General features: G+C 40.9%; 1 non-coding gene across 1 annotated transcript; it reads right to left on the bottom strand.

Moving 5' to 3' along the window:
- Positions 1-3,388: 3,388 nt before the first annotated feature.
- Trnat-ugu lies at positions 3,389-3,463 on the bottom strand. Its single transcript has one exon. It is a non-coding gene; the product is annotated as a tRNA-Thr (tRNA).
- Between the last annotated feature and the right edge of the window lie 16,093 nt (positions 3,464-19,556).

The raw sequence follows: 19,556 nt of genomic DNA, 5'->3' as shown, positions 1-19,556 counted from the left end.
TACGACGAACTCGTTTTCCGCCAAAAGAAACTCAGTGCCAACCTTCTGCTTGGAATGCACCGCCGCTACCGGCGTCATTTTAAACGCAACTTATAGCGCTGCCACCTATCAGAACTTCGTCAAACTATAGGGACTGAAGCGGGAATGTTCTACGATGTCCCACAAGTTCCTCATCTTTCCAACCGAAATTGGCTCAGAAAAAGAATGTGCTTCATTACTTATTTAGCGCCTTTCGTATTATCCGAGAAAAAGAGGCCATATGCCAGCAACGGTTTTCACTCTTTCACTGACCCTTCGTCCTAAGTATCACATAGCAACACTATAACTCGCAGGAACTCTTCATAGTTATCTATTCACCTGATGCACACAGGCGCAGCTATCACGTTAAGCAAAGGAAAGATGCCTTTCGGGTCTAAGAGATAAAACCATTGTAAAAAGGCAGCAGAGCCTAGCCGTACAGGTATGTCAGCCAGAAAAGTCTTAGAGCTTCACTTTCTTCCTAAGATACGGTTTGCATACAGTAGAACAGTTTAAATTTCGATTAAGTTTAAGAAAGACTGTCACAGATTGAACACTATTTTAGTATTAATAAAGTAGTAAATCACTAGAACTCCTGCAATGGCTACTCACGCAATCGTCGAGGAATCACATGGGTCAGTCACAACTACTCAATATACAGTGAAGGAGTGCTCTAAGAAGGAATGGCAACTCCAGTACTAGAGAAGGCCAATTGCGAGGCTCCTCCTGTTTTGAACAGGACTTTATTTTCAAATTTTACATTTTATTGGGACGTTGCACTGAGCAGATTGCGAGGCATCTCCTATTTTGAACAGCATGTTAATTTCCAAATTTTATATCTTATTGGGACGCTGCACTTAATAGTAGAAATTTGCTGCCTTAAGAAGAACTGCAGAATGTAGCAGTAGTGAGGGAGACGCTGCTTCCCGCTGAAGCGTGGTTATCGGACGGAACATACCAAGCGGTAGTGAATCCTTGGAGCGGGGAGTAGTGCACGAACCTTGAGAAAGAATCTTGCTTGCAATCGATACTTAACGAACCACAGGCGTTACAAAAGTACACTTCTGTCATAGCAAACAGTAGGAAGCGCTGATGGATTGTCAGACTTTCAATACAACGATAACGCTATGCAGTAAAGCAATTAATTCAAACACTCAGGTACCATATCATATGTCGACTGTTCCTCTAAATCACTCAAACTTCATCCTACAGACAATATCTGGGACTACATGAAACAGCAAATGAATCGTAGCAGTCAACTCCCTTGCAATCCGGAAGCTTTAGTGGAAATAATTCTCAATGTGCGGTTTGAGATGAAATTTAAGCTGATTATATGTAGAACAAATGTTTAAATTCAGAGAAATAGTATCGAGGGCAGGTGAGTGATATAGCATATAAATTAATACAAGATGGTACTGTTCTCCCATTGTATACAAAAAAGGTCAGAACACTCGTAAAAGCAACGAAAATAGCATGCCGAATCTAAACGAACGCAAAACCCATGAGATCGCTAAGTTTTACGGAAGCTCGAAATTTAGCGTGATCTTCAGTGCGAGATACTATTAACAGTTTCCATAAAGGAACTCTGTGTAGAAATCTGGCAGAAAATCAAACGAAATTCTGACCGTATGTAAGTAAAGTACACCAGCGGCAAGATGCAAACAATATTACGTATACGCGCTATCATTGGTAAGGTTAATTATGACAGTTCCTTTACAGCAGATTAATTAAAGACAGGTTTATCGAAATTCTTTCACGAAAGAAGACGAAGTACATAACCCATATTCGAATCAAGAACGACTGCCAAGGTGAAGAACTTCGACGTAGACATCCTCTGTGTAGCGAAGTACCTTAACCCTATCACTCATGGTGTCCTCATATAAGGACGTACTAAATAAATTCTTAGTATATTAACATTCCTTTAATTTTACCATTTGTGATTGTTGTCTTCATATTGTTACAAGCTGTGAGTTTATTTGAGAACAGTGTCGACATCTCCTGTCAATCTGTGCTAGCACAAAAGAAAACTGAATGCGCACAGTCACATGGGCGCTTCCCAATAACCTTTGTCAGTCTCATCAGCAGGTTAATTTCTTCTGAGATTAGGTAAAAAAATGTATTTGTGCGTAGGAAGGTGCATTCTTGAAGGTGAAAATGAAAGGTGCCTTTCAGAACGAAAGGTAAGTGACATACGTATAACTTTGTGCATGTCTCCAAATGAGGACATTGTGATTGAAAGTTTATAATAACATAGAAATTTAGGACATTATTTCACTGTCTTTTTAGTCATCTTACGGTGATTTCACATTGCTCAAGTCCGAGACAGACGAAGACCACTTACAGTATAAGAAGTTATAGAGCTCCTTAATTTATCTAAAATTGACGGTCTATCCGATGATCCTAGGGATAATTTTGAACAAGAGAACAATGATGGAGGTAATGTGACATGTATTGTATCACACGGTATACTGTAAGCTGAGTAGTGTACACGCAAAACCCGCTAACTGCATGGTAAATGACACTGAGATAATCACGAAACACTCGTCCCGTCCAAACGACAATGCATTGGCAGCGAGAATGTTATTGTTGCGTGCGAATTTGTCACAGCGCAGCCAAGCTAAAGATCAGTAAGAAAAATATCTATTCTAATAGTAACAGACTGAAGGATAGCTCTGAATTTCCACACTGGTAAGTCTGATGTTTGTTCACATGCTTTGCCATCCGGACATGGCAGAGCGACAGCCACGCCTATTGGGTATTTAGCGGGCTTTGCACCCGAAGACAACATGCAGTTAGCTGCTGTTGAAACCGAACACGATTTTCGACTGCCATTTTCGACGGTTTATAGCCGATTTTGCAACATGAAACATATTCCATCATGTAGGCGCTGAAAAAATCTATACGGCCGTGTGCCCATTTCAAAATCGACATAAAATGAATTTTTCAATGTCAATAAACTTCACCAACAGCTGTATACTTTAAGACATTTTATTTTATTTGAAAGCAACCAGTTTCGGCAATTCATTTTGCCATATTCATTTGTACTAAAAGAAATCCGATAAATTTTGGGTACACGATAAATCGCACATATCTAAGGTCTGTCAATTCGACTAAACACCTAGTAATTACAGTTACAAGCAACTTAAATTGGAAAGATCTCACAGATAATAGTGTGGGTAAGGTGAAACAAAGACTGCACTTTGTTGGCAGAACACTTAGAAGTGCTATATATGACGGTAGTATCTGTTCCCGAAAGAACAGTTACCGTGAATGACCATTCAGCTTTGCTAGAAATGAAATGATAATTAAATAGATACCCTAGCTGCAAGCAGGCGTTGATACACTTCATTGGGGACATGTTTAAAATGTGTGCCCTGACCGGGACTCGAACCCGGGATCGCCTGCTTACATGGCAGACGCTCTATCCATCTGAGCCACCACAGGCACAGAGGATAGTGCGTCTGCAGGGACTTATCCCTTGCACGCTCCCCGTGAGATCCACATTCTCAACACGTCCACAACACTACATTCGTAGAGCGCCTAATAGATGTTTGCCCATCATACTCATTACTCGTGGCAGATTAATCTACCAGGTCCAGTACGAGTTCGGGCATAGCGTGTGCGTTCGCACAAGAAGGTCAAAGGCCGGGAACCCATATTCTTAACTATATATGACGGTAGTATCTGTTCCCGAAAGAACAGTTACCGTGAATGACCATGCAGCTTTGCTAGAAATGAAATGATAATTAAATAGACACCCTAGCTGCAAGCAGGCGTTGATACACTTCATTGGGGACATGTTGAAAATATGTGCCCCGACCGGGACTCGAACCCGGGATCTCCTGCTTACACACGCTATGCCCGAACTCGTACTGGACTTGTGGACTTGGTAGATTAATCTGCCACGAGTAATGAGTATGATGGGCAAACATCTATTAGGCGCACTACGAATGTAGTGTTGTGGACGTGTTGAGAATGTGGATCTCACGGGGAGCGTGCAAGGGATAAGTCCCTGCAGACGCACTATCCTCTGTGCCTGCGGTGGCTCAGATGGATAGAGCGTCTGCCATGTAAGATGTCACACTATAAATGTCCTATAGGCCAATATATCACCTGACAAAGTTCTCCAAACTTATAGATTGTATTGTATTTTATGTTAACCGGGGGCCTATAAACGACGGAGAGGCTCCATCCCCGCCGCAGCCGCAGTGGTCCACAACCCCACGACGACTACCGCAGTCCACTTCACTTCTCCGCCACCGCACACCGAACCACTCATACAGGGTTATTGAGCGGTTGGGCCCACGGTGGACCCCCTCCCCTCCCCCCCAGACGAGTGTAAACCCTATGTACGCGTGGTAGAGTAATGGTGGTGTATGCGTACGAGTAGAACTTGTTTGCGCAGCAGTCGCCGGCATAGTGTAGCTGAGACGGACAAAGGGGTCCAGCCCGCATTCGCCGAAGCAGATGGAAAACCGCCTAAAAACCATCCTCAGACTGGCCGTCTCATCGGACCTGGACTAAGTCCGCCGGGCGAATTCGTGCCGGGGATCAGGTGCTCCTTCCCAGTCCGAAAAACCGTGGGTTAGAGCGCACGGCTAACCGGGCGGGCAAACTTATAGATACCGAAGTTAAGGCTGAATTCACACGAACTATAGCAATGGTAAGCCATGCCTGACCAGATTTAACTCCGGCATCACTTAAAGCGGAATCAATACGACCGACATGGAACAGAGTATTACAGTGAAGCAGATCAATAATTTTAGGCGTGTGAACATTCATAATATGATCAGAAGCGACATGTTTCATTTATTAGGCGATATGCCATTTTAACAGTGTGCAGTATTAAGAATATTAAATAAAGGTATTACGAAAAAGAATTTCTGCTGTGTCATGGGTCGCGCATTTGCTATGGCAGACAGGGTAAGCTATCTTGGTGACGAAACAGAAGTTGAGAGGAGAGACAGAAGTGGCAGATAAGTAGACGAAGACTGGAAAATGAAAAACGGAGAAGAACATGGATGATAGGCCAAAAGCTAAAACGAAGATGAACTACCCATTGTTATGATTCACCGGCACCCAAATGTAACACTACTGAAGAGTATCTGAAACCGTTTTGTGACTGAATGTCATTCAGAACGCCCTCATGTTACCCATGACAACAGGGAGTTGGAATAAACAAATTGTGCAGACCGCCGCCGTACCATCAACCTGAAGATACAAAAATGTCGTATCGATAATCTTCACGAAATTTGCTCTGTGATTACTCTAACGCCTTTAACACGAAGTAAAATTATCGGACCAGCAACATAAATATGATTGTAACGCAGGCGAATGCGAAGTGAACGTATGTCTAATCAGATAATGCGTTCTCTCTCAACCCGAGTAACTGATCTTAAATAGGCATTAAGCTTTAATATGGCTGCTCGCAGTAATTTATTAGGTACTCTGGTCGTTACACCGAAGCATTCTAGATAATGAAGCCGGGGAATAATGAAATATCCTTTCCCTTTCTGCGAATTCAGCACGACGACCAGGAAATAAAATTTCACGAGAAGCTTGTATGGGGAATTTACTTCTATCACCTAGTATACGGAGGAAACAGCATTCTCCACAGCCGAGATGCCGGCATAAAAGGGTCAAAGAGAAAATACAGCTTTCTACCTAGACTACGCGGCTTTTGTAGCTCGACCACATGTTAATTAAATTATTTTTTTCAAATACCAAGGGAAATTTTATATTCCATTTCTCTATGGAGAAAGCAAAAGACACGCGAAACGAACTATTCAGCTATAAACACGAAATGTATCGTGACACACGTTGTCCACCAACACTGACAATTCAGACATGTTGAAAATATTGTTAATGGAAGGTTGCTGTCGAACAGGAATGACAGTGTCATGCAAGAAATTGTTATTAGAAGGGCACTGAAATTTAATGCAAAGGGGAAAGGGCAAACCTCTAACGAAATAGACCGTATTATTGGAGACTACTTGATTAGAGCTTATTTCATTGACAAAACCTTAATGGGTAAATAATACCAACAATTTCTTACCGCAGTGCTACCGGCCGGACAAGGTAAACTATTACCTGCAATACGTAGATGTCTGTGGTTTGTTAGTCGCTTGTGGCTAGGAAAGCATTCACCCAGCGTTTCCTGCTCTCTGGACGCGACTTGAAGGTGGCGTTCTCAATTCGCTTCAATGTTCTGATTGGCTATGGACAAGTTCTGACAATTCAAAATTATTTAACTGTTACAGCGTGTGCAAGTATATAGAAGAAGTGTCTCTAGAAGCCCTTGCATAAGCGACTGCAAACGACTGTTGCAGCAGACAATGGGAATTTCGTATTATTTACGACAAAAATTGAAATTATGGTAGCGTTTATACCATCTTCTCTTATGTTATAATTTTTGATGGCTGCTGCTGCTGTTTAAATATCACAGTGTAAGTACGAGTATGTATCTCTAAATTACGCACATTTTAATACTTTTGTTTAAACGATATTGTTATTCGACAATTTGAGGTCTCAATTTCCCGTTTTATAAATCCATTTAGTTTATAGCATACAGCAATTGAAAGTGTGTGGTTCCAGAGGCCAATCCATGTCTCAGGCATGCATGGTGTATACATGCAGACTGAAGCCACGAATGAAAATTTTTACAGTGGCTGGGTTTCGAACTCAGGTGTTCTGCTCACTACGGAGATACGCCGACCACTACGTCACCCTGGCACAGTGGCTATATACAACTGCACGTAGCACCCTAGCGCCCCTACCTCCTCAATGCAAATTCCCATTCACACCTCAGACCACTTGGTGTACCACATAAACTCGAACAGCATTTCAGGGGTTCTCCAACTGTAGTGGAATAGCACCTCAGCATCGAATGATATGGGCGATGCTGCCGGAAACCGAAGCCTATCTACTTTAATCAAATGAAACTACACTCCTGGAAATGGAAAAAAGAACACATTGACACCGGTGTGTCAGACCCACCATACTTGCTCCAGACACTGCGAGAGGGCTGTACAAGCAATGATCACACGCACGGCACAGCGGACACACCAGGAACCGCGGTGTTGGCCGTCGAATGGCGCTAGCTGCGCAGCATTTGTGCACCGCCGCCGTCAGTGTCAGCCAGTTTGCCGTGGCATACGGAGCTCCATCGCAGTCTTTAACACTGGTAGCATGCCGCGACAGCGTGGACGTGAACCGTATGTGCAGTTGACGGACTTTGAGCGAGGGCGTATAGTGGGCATGCGGGAGGCCGGGTGGACGTACCGCCGAATTGCTCAACACGTGGGGCGTGAGGTGTCCACAGTACATCGATGTTGTCGCCAGTGGTCGGCGGAAGGTGCACGTGCCCGTCGACCTGGGACCGGACCGCAGCGACGCACGGATGCACGCCAAGACCGTAGGATCCTACGCAGTGCCGTAGGGGACCGCACCGCCACTTCCCAGCAAATTAGGGACACTGTTGCTCCTGGGGTATCGGCGAGGACCATTCGCAACCGTCTCCATGAAGCTGGGCTACGGTCCCGCACACCGTTAGGCCGTCTTCCGCTCACGCCCCAACATCGTGCAGCCCGCCTCCAGTGGTGTCGCGACAGGCGTGAATGGAGGGACGAATGGAGACGTGTCGTCTTCAGCGATGAGAGTCGCTTCTGCCTTGGTGCCAATGATGGTCGTATGCGTGTTTGGCGCCGTGCAGGTGAGCGCCACAATCAGGACTGCATACGACCGAGGCACACAGGGCCAACACCCGGCATCATGGTGTGGGGAGCGATCTCCTACACTGGCCGTACACCACTGGTGATCGTCGAGGGGACACTGAATAGTGCACGGTACATGCAAACCGTCATCGAACCCATCGTTCTACCATTCCTAGACCGGCAAGGGAACTTGCTGTTCCAACAGGACAATGCACGTCCGCATGTATCCCGTGCCACCCAACGTGCTCTAGAAGGTGTAAGTCAACTACCCAGGCCAGCAAGATCTCCGGATCTGTCCCCCATTGAGCATGTTTGGGACTGGATGATGCGTCGTCTCACGCGGTCTGCACGTCCAGCACGAACGCTGGTCCAACTGAGGCGCCAGGTGGAAATGGCATGGCAAGCCGTTCCACAGGACTACATCCAGCATCTTTACGATCGTCTCCATGGGAGAATAGCAGCCTGCATTGCTGCGAAAGGTGGATATACACTGTACTAGTGCCGACATTGTGCATGCTCTGTTGCCTGTGTCTATGTGCCTGTGGTTCTGTCAGTGTGATCATGTGATGTATCTGACCCCAGGAATGTGTCAATAAAGTTTCCCCTTCCTGGGACAATGAATTCACGGTGTTCTTATTTCAATTTCCAGGAGTGTATATGATTCCAAGATCTTTTTAAGTTTCAGACATCTGCGATGTGTATATTGTGTATGAAGATCTATTGCAGTGCTGTTAGGGATCGACTGGAGCAATGTTCGATTTTAGGGGAAATACCAAGTGGGCTGAGGCGTGATTATGAATTTCGACTGAAGAGAGAGGCGTGCGAGGGTAGTCCGTCCAGTTGCACAAAACCGTCCGCCCCCGGTAGCTGAGTGGTCAGCGCGACAGAATGTCCATCCTAAGGGCCGGCACGGTAGGTCAGCGCGTTCGGTCAGAGGGTTAGCTGCCCTCTGTAATAAAAAACTGAGTCAACGGCTCAGCACTGAACTTGAACGGGCGTCATGAGACATCCGCACCGAACAAATGCAACAAAGAAAATCGAACAAAATGGGAACACAAAAAAAGAAAAGGCCCGACTTCGACTCCCGCCTGGATCGGAGATTTTCTCCGATCAGGGACTGGGTTTTGTGTTGTCCTAATCATCATCATTTCATCCTCATCGACGCGCAAGTCGCCGAAGTAGCGTCAAATCGAAAGACTTGCACCCAGCAAACGGTCTACCCGACGGGAGGCGCTAGTCACACGACATTTTACCATGCCAGGATGTCGTAACGGTTAGCGCACACATATTTCATTCAAGAATCTTTCAGAAACAAAGTGAGGCATAGCGCCTTTCTATCGCTCTTGTAGCAATGAATGTTAGCATGCAGCTTCATACCGACGATGAGTCACAGCTCTCTTGTAACATATGTACGTTACGAACCAGCAGTAGTTGCTAATAGTTGCAGCTGTGGCCGGAAGGTGTCAGCATCTCACAGAGTATGAAACGTAAGTGAAAATGAAACTTTATCTTTTGTTATTAACATATCTTTTATTAATTATTGCTAGTTTAATACGTTTAGTAACTAGTGTAAATGTAGTTGTGAATGTGAATAAATAAATAAATAAATACTGTCATGTCTATTAACCCTCGTAAGGTATTCGGGTCTATTTTGACCCAGAAGGATTTTTGATGGTCTACAACTTCAGAAATATTTGGTTTTAGTAAATTGCCTTCATTAACTTTTCTTAGTGAAGTGTATTCTGACCGAAAAAAATATTTAGAAGACTTAGTTTGGCATCCACAGAAATAGTACTTCTGAAGCTGATTGGGTCACTTTATACACTGTCTATTACAATGTTCACTATTACAGAAAATTCTGACCATATTCAGTTTTCCAACAATGGAACGTACATGGGCGCGGTAAATTGGATATAAGAAAGTAAAGTCATTGTTGTTTTGAACAATGGGATGTCTACTTTATGGAAAGTAGGGAATTGCGTGTGTGAGTCATTATTTTTTCCTGTAATTAAATCAGTTTCTAAAGTGATTCATTTCGTTTCAAGTCACTAGGTTTCTAATTTTACAATTCATATATTTTGTAAGTTTCTTATCAAGATAATGGCCTCTTTGCAAGATAAAAAAATAGCAGACGTACTGATGAGCGTACCAAGTAGTTTCTGAGGATGAAGATCATTTGTCGAAACGCAGCTCTTCATCTTCAGTAGAAGACACAAATGATACAGCAGGACAGCAAATAATAGGCAGTGCAGTTACGATAGCAAAGGATAAATCAATTGAATGGAGGACAGAGTCCCTGCCTCAACTACAACGGCATGCAGAATGTCATATAGTTCACCTGACTCCAGGATCAACAAGCTACGGCACTTCTCGTATTACAAATGAATATTCAGGTTTCAAACTACCCCTTTCTCCATCAACTGAAGACGTTATATTCACTCGTTAATGTTGAGGCAGTATGTTAGTATGGAGATAATGCAAAAATCTAGATTTTGTTGACTTAAACGCTTGCACAGGTTTTTTGATGTTATCTGGAGTTTACAAGTCATATAATGAGCATACTGAAAGTTTATGGGATGAGTACAAAGGCTGTCCAGTTTTCAGAGCTGCAATGTTACTAGAAACGTTCAAAAAGATATCAACGTTTATTCGATTTGATAACCATGAGACAAGATTATAAAGACGTGAAGAAGACAAGTTTGCCCCCATAAGGGATTTGAGGGAGAAATAGGTAGATATTACCTAAATTATATAACCCCAGTATATTTGTTACGGAAGACGAACAACTTGTTGCATGCAGTGGAAGATGCCATCTGTGCCAGTATAGGCTTAGTGAATCGGCAAAGTACGGCGTCAAATCTTGAGTACTTTGTGACAATGGAACAAGTTATGTATGGAATAATCAGCCATACACTGGGAAACGACTTGGTAGAGCACCTGTAAACAACCAAGGTCTAAGGGTAGTAGCTGACTTGTTTTATGGCTTCAAAGGGCATAAAACGTTACTTGCGATATCTTCTTCCTCTCCTACGCGCGAGCCAAATGCTGGAAAAACGAAATGTCACAATAAAAAACTAAATCTTCCATCCCGCCAAAACTTTCGCAGAACCGGGGGATTCTTAATTTTTATTACACATTAACATTTGCTTTCACAAAGGACACAACGCTTGTATCACACATCCTAAAGAAAAACAGATGTGCAGCCCACTCTACACCACGATGCAAAAGTCAGTGATGGTACCTCGAGAAATTCTCATATAATTTTAGACTTCAATGCTACGAAAGGAGCTGTGGATACACAAGACAAGTTAGTGGTGAATTATACAGCAAAAAGGAATACAAACAGATGGCCAATTGTTCTCAAATATGATCGACATATCTGCATATATCTGTTATGTGCTATGTAACGCAACTTACCGCAATGGAAAGCAAACTCCCTTCAGCAAAGAAGACTATTCGTAAAAACTCATGGCGAGCAGCTAATTTGTGGGGATTTGATGAGACGAAGACATCTTCCAAGAGGAAATGCTGCAAGTGAAGGTGTAGAGAGAATAACTTCTTTTGAATCTGCACCCTCCATATCGGAAGAAAAGTGGTCCTAGGAGTAAGAAGTGAGGAAGAAGCCATATACGTGGAAAAATTGATTACTAAAGTTCGGTGAAACGTGTTAGGCGTAAAAAATTCACTTGCATGAAACATCTTACGAACACATGTAAAAAAAATTCATACTAAAAGTTAGGCATACTGCAGTAAAATCAACACACACATAATTGCAATATTCGATTGTTATACTGTTGTACTATTCCATTAAACAGCTCAAAAGATCAATACATTAAACTATCTAAATTGTAACTTTATTTCTTATTTCAGTACACAAATGTGTAAAAGTATACCTACAGGAAAAGAGGTCCTTTTTGACCTGAACATCTTAAGTGTATGTGCAAAATAAACATCGTTGTAGTGTTAACTGTGTATGTGTTAGCATGAGGGGAATGTATGTTGTTAGCATGCGTGAGTCATATGCTCAAGCGAAATTTGTAAAGTGCATCTCGCCAGTTTATGGTACTGAAAAAAAAATGAAACGTTTTACGGTAATTAAGTAATTTGGAGAGGCCAGTTATTTCGATATTTGTGCGTTTTCTACATTTGTTGATTTAATAAATTATTGCTCATGCAAGTTATTTAGTCGTGATTGTTTTTTTATAAAATAAACGCGGGATAGCGCAGTTTTATACTGACCGATTATTGGTCGTACTGTTTCTCAGCCACTGAGAAGAGAGGACGTTCGCACGTATTTGGTGGGCTGAAGTGTAAAGTGCAATTTGTAACTCAGCCTTCATCATGTTCAGATGCATGTGTCAGAAGCTCTGAACAGATGTTATAATTATGTGGAACTATGAGTTAAAACGGACAGGGGAGAGCCACAAAGTGAACGCGAACAAGTGCTATAGAAGAACAGACGACATTCCGGCTTTTACGTGTAAATTGTGATTTTTTTTACTAACTAATATCCAAGTGACATGCCTACAAGCCGTGATCGAGAACTGAACTTTCGAAGAGATTGATTTGGTTAACAACTGAGCGAGCATTCTACCTCAGACAATCCGTTTCATAACCTTTCCGGTAACAGGTCCGGTTCACAACCATAAGCCGGCGATTACGAATGACTGTGACTGTGTGAGTGTCGAAACTGTAATTAAGACTTTCATGGGGTTGGCGGTGTTTGTGTATCAAACAACTAACAACGTGTTAACGAAAATTACTCAGTTTATAACAAGTTAGGTGCGTGGACTGGACTGCAGAGGAAGTAAACACCGAAAGTTGAGTGGATATACTCTGTGGGAAGAGCTTTTAACCGATCCGCTGCGTACGGTGCGTTATCATTCGGGATATAAAAAGCTGTAGTCTATCCAAACTGCGATCGGGGATGGTTTCGAAAGAGGACATTGTAGCACAGTGATCTAGTGACAGAATGATATAGGGCACGAGAAAGTGAAAAAGAAGAGAATTGTAACGAGAAGTGGATATTTACGACGCGAAATGGATGGTAAACGTCACCGAGTCGACGTGGGAAGCAGCGCAGAATTGGAGCAAAGTGCGACACATGCGGTTGGCAGACGGCACAACACAGCAGCGCTGTCTGTTACGAGTGCATCGAACGGGGTCCTTGAAACTGAAGGCGCTGTAGAGCGAGATGGGATCCGCAGATATGACACGCCGCAACCACAGCAAACATCTGGAGATAAGTTAAGTGTAGTTCTATAACTGTGAGAGGTTCAGCACTCATGAAGAAAGACAGGTAAATGATTTATGAAATAAGTTGGTGATGTACCTCAGCTGTCCCCATATTTAGGAGCAGGACTGAAACTAAATGTTTCAACAAATGCCACTTTTTGAGATAATTTAAATTTTTTTAGGAGCAGGACTGAAACTAAATGTTTCAACAAATGCAACTTTTTGAGATAATTTAAATTTCAACAGTAATCAGTTGTACGATTTGAGTAATACTCATTTATTTTATGTCCACTTAGATAAATGAATAGAAAAATGTGGAAGCAGATGCCAGACTAAGTCTGACTCCTGTTGAGAATACAAAACAGAAAGTAGCATGTGAAGAAATTACGATGGGAGGTGTGGAGGAAACGTTTTCAGTCCTTATGGACACTGTGAAAGCCAATTTTACGGAAGTGAATAAAGATTTATGAAGAAATTACGATGGGAGGTGTGGAGGAAACGTTTTCAGTCCTTATGGACACTGTGAAAGCCAATTTTACGGAGTGAATAAAGATTTTATGGAAGCTAACAAAAGTTTCAATAGTGAACTCAAACAGCAGACTGATAATCTAGATCAGAAAGTTGAAGAATTTTGTTCTAGACTTGATAAGAATCGTGAACAGCAGTCTAGTAGTATTAATTATTTGTGAGGTGAGTTTAAGAAATTTAAATCGGAAATTAATCTGAATATAGTAAACCAGGCTTCTGAGTTAAACAAAACGTGGAAAATATCTGCATTTGTTTGAAAGGTGGTTGTTAGAAGGAAACAAAGAATAGATCAAACTGAAGATGACGTACATAAGATCGAGATGAAAGTTGCTGCTGTAGAATATGTTTGCGAAAATGACCATAAAGCAGAGATCAGTTGACTAATCAAGAAGTAAACTCTAAACTGGATGAGCATGACAACAGATTGTCTAAAGTAAAGCATGACATTAGAATAGACACTAACAGTCTGTGTTGAAATTTGAAGTTGTTTACATTACTAAGGGACTTTCTTTTTTCTTCTGATACATCCAAAAGAATTTTGGAATGATTTGTTTTATTACGTCGAAATTTTTAGATGAAGCTAAGACGGGGACTGTAACTGCAGTTGAGCTCGCTCTATGACACGCTACAGAAACTGAAGGAAGCCTTTTTCGAAGAGTACTGGGGTAAACGTAAGCAGATTTGCTTGCAAAATAGTTTCTGAGATGGTGAAAGCTTAATCCTAGAAAAGAGAGTGTGAAAAGGTTTACTTTAAGGTGGGTTTCTAACCTGTTACATCTCACGAATAAATTAGGGCCAGAGCAGATAATTGTGGGACTGAATGGAAAGTTATTAATGAATTGGCGTAATAAAATTACTGCTGCTCCTAGGGATGATGTTAATAAGTTTCTGTTTGGAGAGGATGACAAATTATTGAAGAAGAAGGAAGAACCTTTTAGAACTATACTACGGAAAACCACCAGAATATAAATAGAATGGGCGTGTTCCGTCATGCTACGGAAAACAGGCTAGTCAACAGAGAGCAAGGATATTACGTAGAGATCGTGTTCTCCAAATATGACAATAATGATTTTCATAAGAGACAAGAAATGGGATTACGAGTTGGAATGAGTTAGAATCACAAAGCACATGAAATTAGATTCCGCCTGTGAAGCAGCTAGCATTTGCAGAAAGGGCAACAGTAATATGAACCCGCTAGCCATTCCGTTGTACATCATAATTTCAAAGCATCAGAAGTTCAAAGTAATGACAAGAGTGATACAGCTAATGAGACTAATGAAGTTAGAATATGGATATTTAACAGTGGCTTTGAAGAGATTTTTTAAAAGGAAAGAACGAAGTTTACACTATAGTAGAGAGAATATGGGAGATAATTTAAAGGTACAAGATGAAACATCTCGTATACAGGAAAGTGTATGCAGTGCAACTGAAGACGGATCTTGTCATGAAAAAGAGGAGAACACGGATAATTAATGATTGCAGGAGCTACATGAAGAAAGAGTGGCGGAAGTATTGGAGGCAATTAATGAAGATTTATGTGCGGGAATGAGAGATGTGCAGACAAGTGCTGACCATAATGGGGCTGAATTAATGAGTGAGAGTTTGGATGAGAATGGTACTGAAATGGAATCCGAGGAGAATCACAGAGAAGAGGTTGATTTATTGATTTTGATCTGTCGTTGGTGGACAGATTGACGCTGTAAAGTCGAATAGTGACAGGAATACTGCAAACATGTGTGTAATCTCCAAACATGGGGAAGGCTTTGATAGAAGAAAAATTGTACACACAATTTACTGGAAGAATACAAAGTTAATAATAGTGGGGAAAACACAGGAAAACAAGTAGTTATTTTATTGCTTTATAGTAAAGAAGTGCTGTGTTTACCTGACTGTGACAGTAGTCTTTACGCTGTTAGTCATAAATGATTAGATGCATTACCTAATAACGAAGAATTAGTAATAATGCCTGTTATAGGTATACAATAACTGAAGGCACTGGAAAGGTACAGAAGTCCGTTAAATACGAAGTATTTACTATGCTGTACAGTAGCATTACAACTTTCTTATAATTTCTGGCTTGACCACTGACATGTAGAATGGTGAAGACTTTTTTCATACACGCAAAGAGAAATTGGACTTTGATGAGAATTCTGTGATTCTAGAAAAAAATGAGAGAAAAAGTTACTGTACCATTTTCTAGAAAAACAGGAACTGAAGGAAATTAACAAATGAGGAGAAGGGCACTATTCCTCTAAGGAATTGTACGAAAAAGGAAGAGTTGGATGAGTATAATGAATATAGCGAAGAAGTGGGGGTGAATCCGGAGGAATCAGTACTGCTCGAAAATAAAATACAGCCAAAGATAGAGAACTTGCATGAATTAGATAGGAACTGAGGATAAAGACCTCAGACGGCATTACACTCTTTGTAATTCAAGGTGACTGACGATCACCCCTCATTCGAGTTAATGGCAATATTACATAATTTTCCTTTCATATTGTCATAGGTCCTCTTCTGTCATTCTGACTATATGTATCATCTTCTGTATCAAGAAAAAAGTAGCAATATAAGAGGATGTTGGCCTGTCGAAGTTAGCTGGTTGAGAGTTTAAAGAGTATTCAGATGAAAGAAAAACAGGAAATGGATTCTGGAAAGTACACACACAAATTTTAATTGATGAGGACAGTAATTAATGGTGGAATGATGTGTGGTATAAGGATGTTTTATTGTGTTGGAAAAATAGACAAAGTTATGGAACAATGAATCTGTAAAGTAACTAATACGTGGGAGCTAGTAAAGGAATAAGGTGACTTGGTTTAGAAAGCTATTGTTCAGCTGAAAAGTGGGTAATGGGGTTTGAAGTAATATAGATTACCAGATCTGACATTCAAAACTAAGTAGATAAGGTCTAGAAAAACTAATGTCAAACATACTAAATGACATATTGTCGTGATGAAAAATAAATAACGCCTTCTGATGTAATAATACGAAAAATTACTGGATATGATTATTTAAACAAACTGAGTAGTGTGTTATTGGGAATATGGAATGGATCCACTAATCTTGGGTATTAATAATTGCTTCACCTGTATTTAGTCCTTTATACTGGATCACAAAACGTTTCATGTCACTAAAAGCCACATCTTCAGCTGAACATATGATCAAAACATGAGTTGTTTTGGACCAATCCATTAAATGGGAATCCAGCAGTTTTTAATCTATTTATGTCTTTTAGCGGTGTTTTGTTTTGACGGACAATGAATGTTGGGTGTAAAAAGATTCCGAACTTTTCCGCTCTAATGACTTAATATTTGCCTGAAGATGCGGCTTTTAGTGCAACAAAGCCAGTTGTGATCCAGTATAAAGGACTAAATACATCTGATGCGGTTATTAATATCCAAGGTAACTGTGGTTGTCCCCCTACAAGACTGTTTGCAGGATCTGTTAATGCTGACGTGATTAAATACAAGTGTGAATGGATAATAGTGAAAGTGAGTTATTAGAGAAGTTTATGTAAATCATTTCATGATATTTTAATGTGATATGTTCTGTATTAGGTCGAAGTCTTTACTGTGAAGGTTTCGAGAGGCCATCTGGTCTACCTGCAATAATGTGACAGTATATAAACTGTGGAAAGAGACACGTAAAGACAATGGTAACTACGTTGTAAACTCTGTAAAACAATAATTTGTGCTTGTTTTAAGTTTTTTGAAAAATTTTGCAAAAACAGTATAAAGTAAATATGCTGAATTAGTTAAGTAAATCTGTGAATCACTGAAGTAAATCTACAAAATGCGTTCATAAGCAACCTATCCTTCTAAAGTCATTGATTTATTTACACTTTGAGAAGTAATAGTTACCAAGTAACTCCAATTTGTGCCACTTGAGAGTACCAGTTGGAGAAAATAGTGATTTTCGTCAAGGAGAATAAATAAAATAATTCAAGCTGTAATTAATCAGAAAAAATAACAATGCCAAGAAAAATATCTGTACCAATATTTATCTGTCAGGAATTTACTATGTAAAATATAGTGGGAATTAGTGAAGTTCGGTGGTAGGAGGAACAAGACTCCTGGTCAGGTGACAACAGGGTTATAAACACAAAATCAAATAGGGGTAATGCAGGAGTAGATTTAATAATGAATAGGAAAATAGGAATGCGAGTAAGCTACTACAAACAGCATAGTGAACGCATTATTGTGGCCAAGATAGATACGAAGCCCACACCTACTACAGCAGTACAAGTTTATATGCCAACTAGCTCTGCAGATGACGAAGAAATTGAAGAAATGTATGATGAGATAAAAGAAATTATTCAGATAGTGAAGGGTGATGAAAATTTAATAGTCATGGGTGACTGGAATTCGAGAGTAGGAAAAGGGAGAGAAGGAAACGTAGTGGGTGAATATGGATTGGGGGAGAGAAATGAAAGAGGAAGACGTCTGGTACAATTTTGCACAGAGCATAAGTTAATCATAGCTAACACTTGGTTTAAGAATCATGAAAGAAGGCTGTATACATGGAAGAACCCTGGAGATACTAAAAGGTATCAGATAGATTATATAATGGTAAGACAGAGATTTAGGAACCAGGTTTTAAATTGTAAGACATTTCCAGGGGCAGATGTGGACTCTGACCACAATCTATTGGTTATGACCTGTAGATTAAAACTGAAGAAACTGCAAAAAGGTGGGAACTTAAGGAGATGGGACCTGGATAAACTGAAAGAATCAGAGGTTGTACAGAGTTTCAGGGAGAGCATAAGGGAACAATTGACAGGAATGGGGGAAAGAAATACAGTAGAAGAAGAATGGGTAGCTTTGAGGGATGAAGTAGTGAAGGCAGCAGAGGATCAAGTAGGTAAAAAGACGAGGGCTAGTAGAAATCCTTGGGTAACAGAAGAAATACTGAATTTAATTGATGAAAGGAGAAAATATAAAAATGCAGTAAATGAAGCAGGCAAAAAGGAATACAAACGTCTCAAAAATGAGATCGACAGGAAGTGCAAAATGGCTAAGCAGGGATGGCTAGAGGACAGATGTAAGGATGTAGAGGCTTATCTCACTAGGGGTAAGATAGATACTGCTTACAGGGAAATTAAAGAGACCTTTGGAGATAAGAGAACCACTTGTATGAACATCAAGAGCTCAGATGGAAACCCAGTTCTAAGCAAAGAAAGGAAAGCAGAAAGGTGGAAGGAGTATATAGAGGGTCTACACAAGGGCGGTGTACTTGAGGACAATATTATGCAAATGGAAGAGGATGTAGATGAAGATGAAATGGGAGATACGATACTGCGTGAAGAGTTTGACAGAGCACTGAAAGACCTGAGTCGAAACAAGGCCCCCAGAGTAGACAACATTCCATTGGAACTACTGACGGCCTTGGGAGAGCCAGTTCTGACAAAACTCTACCATCTGGTGAGCAAGATGTATGAGACAGGCGTAATACCCTCAGACTTCAACAAGAATATAATAATTCTAATCCCAAAGAAAGCAGGTGTGGACAGATGCGAAAATTACCGAACAGTCAGTTTAATAAGCCACAGCTGCAAAATACTAACACGAATGCTTTACAGACGAATGGAAAAACTAGTAGAAGCCCACCTCGGGGAAGATCAGTTTGGATTCCGTAGAAATGTTGGAAGACGTGAGGCAATACTGACCCTACGACTTATCTTAGAAGAAAGATTAAGGAAAGGCAAACCTACGTTTCTAGCATTTGTAGACTTAGAGAAAGCTTTTGACAATGTTGACTGGAATACTCTCTTTCAGATTCTGAAGGTGGCAGGGTTAAAATACAGGGAGCAAAAGGCTATTTACAATTTGTACAGAAACCAGATGGCAATTATAAGAGTCGAGGGACATGAAAGGGAAGCAGTTGTTGGGAAGGGAGTAAGACAGGGTTGTAGCCTCTCCCCGATGTTGTTCAATCTGTATATTGAGCAAGAAGTAAAGGAAACAAAAGAAAAATTTGGAGTAGGTATTAAAATCCATGGAGAAGAAATAAAAACTTTGAGGTTCGCCGATGATATTGTAATTCTGTCAGAGACAGCAAAGGACT

Source organism: Schistocerca americana, chromosome 3 (genome assembly GCF_021461395.2).
Source record: "Schistocerca americana isolate TAMUIC-IGC-003095 chromosome 3, iqSchAmer2.1, whole genome shotgun sequence".
In the NCBI taxonomy this organism is placed as follows: Eukaryota; Metazoa; Arthropoda; class Insecta; order Orthoptera; family Acrididae; genus Schistocerca; species Schistocerca americana.
This window is presented reverse-complemented; position numbering and strand designations above follow the sequence as displayed.